The sequence below is a fragment of the Echinops telfairi genome, unplaced genomic scaffold (assembly GCF_000313985.2).
Source record: "Echinops telfairi isolate 266 unplaced genomic scaffold, ASM31398v2 ScPeMD7_3;HRSCAF=10, whole genome shotgun sequence".
In the NCBI taxonomy this organism is placed as follows: Eukaryota; Metazoa; Chordata; class Mammalia; order Afrosoricida; family Tenrecidae; genus Echinops; species Echinops telfairi.
This window is the reverse complement of record NW_022103899.1, coordinates 54346156-54350749: the sequence shown is the minus strand read 5'-3', so window position 1 is coordinate 54350749 and position 4594 is coordinate 54346156.

Genomic DNA, 4594 nt, shown 5'->3' with positions numbered 1-4594 from the left:
CAAAGCAAACCAGACAGAGATGCCATATCCTTGCTTCTAAGCAGCATTCTGGTTCTGTACAAAACCCACTGACATCCCATTGGCTTCTGAGCCTGTACGTCTTTACAGGAGCAGACGGCCTCATCTTCCTCCCAAAGTGCACATGCTGGGTTTGAACCACTACCCTTTTAGTCACCAGTCCAATGCAACACCCCATTGCATCACCAGGGCTCCTTTCTATAACATAAAAAAAAAAAAAACCACTCACTGCCATCGAATTCACTCTGTTTCAGAATGAGCCTATAATGGTATCATGGTGTAAGACCTGTGTCATTAGCACACCTAATATTTAACAGCGATTCCTGAATGTTGACTATTCTATCAGCGTTCAAGTTTCCAGTTTCCTTGTCAATGTTTCACGATTAATTTTTCCTTTTGTTTGTTTGAATCTGTCCTGGAAAATCTACTTTATTCTGTGCACTTTCCTTCCATCGAGAGCCGAGCAGTGCACTGGTCACCTCTGGGGTGGCTAAGCCCGGAGTCAGCACTTCTAACCCAACAGCTAATCCTCCAAGGAAAGATGAGGCTTTGGCTCCCTTCAAGATTTACAGCCTCAGAAACCCCCAGGAAGCTCTTCCAGATCACCCTAATAAAGCCCCAGTCCTAATAAAGAGAGCCACACAAATGTCTTAGTTTCCCAGTGCAGAGAAAAATATGTGAACACACTAGAGTCTGTTACTAATGCAATGTCATTACAATAAAGTTTGAAACTGTATGAGAGTGACCAAAATGTGACAGAGACTCGAAGTGAGCAGACTTGTCTGAGGAAAGGTTGCCACAAACCATCAATTTGTTGTTGTTTTTTTAATTGTTTTTTAACCCAAAAGCATATACTGTAAAAATGAACTAACCAAACTCGCTGCCATCAAATCAATTCCAAGTCAGAGTGACCCATTAGGACAGGGTAGAAGTGGTCCTGTCAGGTTCCAAGGTTATGACTCTATATGGGAGCGGAATGCCTTGTCAGACGGGCTAGTGGTTTCAAACTGCTCGCCTTGAGAACGGTTAGCAGCCTAAAGTGCAGCCGCTCCACCACCAGGGCTCCTTGAAGCACAGTGAGGCAGAGAGTAACAAAACGAAGGCTGCCGGCACTCACTGAAGAACTGGGCCCTTTGTCCCAAGGGCTCCCTTAGCCAGTGTCAGCTCACTGGACCCTTTGTCGCCTCTATTTCCTGAAAATCGTGGTTGAGTCTTGCCCACTTGGATCAGGTTCAAGTTCCTTTCTCTCTTGGCAATTTTAAACATTCCATCATGTTCTTCCATCAGGAGGCAAATAATGGAGTGCTGTCTCTATGACATTAGCAGCCATTGTGGACTCAGGCCTGGAGTCGCTCATTCAGGAAGCCTTGCAAAATGGCGAAACTCTACATCTGCCATTCATTCCTTCTTTGGTGATCAGCTGAAACAATTTTACAAAGAAAGAAGAGTGGCCCAGCTGTGCTACTGCTTGGTTCAGTCCATGTCAGAAAGGCAGATGACGCTGCCTGGCTCCTCTTCTTAATGTACAAAGTTCAGAATAATATACTGCCTGCATGGCCTCTTCCAGGGATGACCAATGGCATTATAAGCTCGAGAGTTTAGATATATTGGGCATATTTCCTATCTCTGGTGGTTAGACTGTATCATCTTTGGCCATGGGGGAGCTTGTTAAAGTTGGCTTCTGCAGGTTTTTAACAAGATCCTTGGCTTAGGGTCTCTTGGAGTTCCGGGCCACTGAGAAGTGGAGAGCCCAGAAACTTCAATCCCGGATTGCTCAAAGAGAAGGCTTACCTCCCCGCCCCACTCTGGCTAAATATAAGATGTCTATCAGCTTCTCCTTCATCGCTTCAGAGATGCACTTACGCCACAACCAACTGCTTACTTATTGGTTTCTATGTTTATAATACACACTTGGTGCTTTGTGTATTCTCTGGTGGTTCATCTCTCTCCTGTCTATCACCTGATACATTCTGAAATCACATGGCATGATGGGCACCACCTGGTGTAAACGATTTAACAAGCGTTGGTTTTATTATCAGGTTGTGTTGTTGTCAAGAGGCCAGAGTGGGCATTTCCAAATTATGCATCTGTAGGAAGGTGTCATTCAAGTTGAAGCCCAACATGTTTCCTTCTTGTCAGTGTGTGACCTGTCATATCTAATATCAATGTTAGCATCTACTTTCAGCCCAAAGAGAGTCTGCTGTGTTGAGCAAGATGTTGACTCTACTTCCTTGATGCCCACGACAATCCACAGGGAGGTATTATTATCTCCACTTTATAGATGGGGAAACGGAGCCTCGGGATGACTGGTGTGCCCAAGGTGATGCCAGCATCGAGGCATGAAGCCAGGATTCAAGCCAAGCTTCCAACGATGGTCTCCAATGTGTGCGTCCTGGCCCAGCTCGCTGAGTTCTCAAAGCGGAGACTAGCTCCCAAGGCCTTCACCCACAGCCAGGGAGGTTTTCTCAAAGTGAAATGCAGCCACAGCCCTCCTGGTCCCTCCCCGCACCCTAAAGATGGTCAGGGACTTTTCGTGACTCTGTGTTGCTCGTGGCCATCAGGGACATGCCAACTCATGGCACCACCAAGCGTCCCAAGCAGAACTGCCCCAGGGAGTTTCAAAGTTGTCATCACTCAGAAGCAGATCCCCAGACCTGTCTGGGGACACAGCTCTGGATGGGCTCAAACCGTCCACCATTCAAGGAGTCGCCAAACATCTAGCCACCTGCACCACCCCCAGGGACTCCTTCATTGGTGTTTGGCTGAAACACAACTCCGAGAGTCCCAGGACCCCTCCCATGCAGCCTCTTTCTTTCCCCCCTTTCTTTCTGCCCCAGACTCATGGGCTCCTCCTGTCATCACCCCAGCTCTCAACTCCACGGATCCAACCCTGCTTCCCACGTCCTGATTCCCTGGTGGCATAGTGGGTTACACGTTGACTTGCTAACCACTAAGTCAGCTGTTTGAACCCACTGTCTTCTCACTAGGAGAAAGATGAGGCTTTCTGCTCCAATCCAAAGAGGCAGTTCTGCTCTATCCTGTAGGATCACTGTGAGTTGGAAATCAACTCGATGGCAGTGAGTTTGGAGTTTGGCTTTTCCTCTTACCTTTCTTCTCCTTCCTCAGCACCAGCCCCATCGCTCTTCCTCAGGCTTCTTCCCTGACCTGCCCAACCAGTCTGCTCTCCACCCACTGTCCTGGAGTTCATTCCTGCTCATAGACCCACCATGGGGCAGGAGAGAACTGCTCCCTAGGTTTCTAAGGCTAGAAGTCTTTAAGGAAACAGGCAGCCTCACCTTTCTCCCTCAGAGCAGCTGGTGGGCTTGAACCACTGACCTTACGATTCACTGTCAGAGGCGAACATTCATTGCCCCTAGGGCTCCTTAACCAGGTCAGACCCCATATTATATGAGCAGCTCCCCAAGGACCCCTCCTTCGCAGCACTTGCTGCTACCCTACACGGCCTGTGGTTTTCGACAAGGCTCCATCATCCCAATCACCCCACTGGCATCTGCTGGGCCAGGACCAGGCGTGTGTGTGCTCGCCATTATTTCTCCAGCACTTAGGTCACTGGCCGAGACCATGAATAAAGGCAGCAATGGGAAATGAGAGAATAAAGCTTCTCTCATCCTCTGCAGTAAGTTCATCACTCTGTGTACTGTTCCCTCTGGGCTCTTGGCTCCCGGAATGGCTACCTTTCTGTCCACGCTACAGTCCTTTCATTCAAGACCCTGGCAAATTCTGAAATCCAACCCCCAACAGTAAGAGGTTAAAAACTCCCTGAATGCCGCCAGACTGGCCTGTAGTCCCCTGCCTGGCTTATCACCCGGGGTGAGTCAGAGACAAATGCCCTGAATGAACACTGGTGTTTGCAGAGGCCCCACAGAGCCAGCTGCTAACACAGTCTGGCCACCCCCCACCCCACCCTCCTCGCCTATCTTGGGGCTCAGAGAGGAGGGCCGGCCCACTGTGTCAACTAGAGAGCAAAGCAGGACAAGCAAGGACACATGTCCCCGCTGGTCAGTGGTGGCTTTGTCCCTGGAAGTGTCTGAATGAGGGGAGGAAGGCAGGGCCAATGGGGTTTGGCTGGAGGGCTCCCCATTACACTGTCATTAGCAGTCACTGTGGTGTTCCTGACTCATGGAGACCTAGGGCAATGAAATCTGTCTGGCCATTGTGGTCCCTGGGGTTTTCATGGCTGAGTTTAGAAAAGAGGTCACCAGGCCTTCCCTGCTAGTCTGTCTTACTCTAGACACACCACCAAGCCCTATTCAGCATCGTAGCCACACACAAGTCAACACTGACAGGAAGGTGGCTGTGAGTGAGGGATGTTGGTCAGGAATACTTCCGCTCAAACTTTCCCGTGAGATCCAGTTTCCATCAGGTATACCTTTGCTGCTAGGGCCCCTTGAGTCAATATTCATGCACTGTGACCCTAGAAGACAGGGTAGAACTGACCCATAGGGCTTTCTAGACTGCCACCTTTACCCAAGCAGACTATATGAAGAAACATTTGGCATCAGGATCAGAGGGAGACTCCTTAACTGTCTACAAATGATGCAACTGGCTTGCTGAA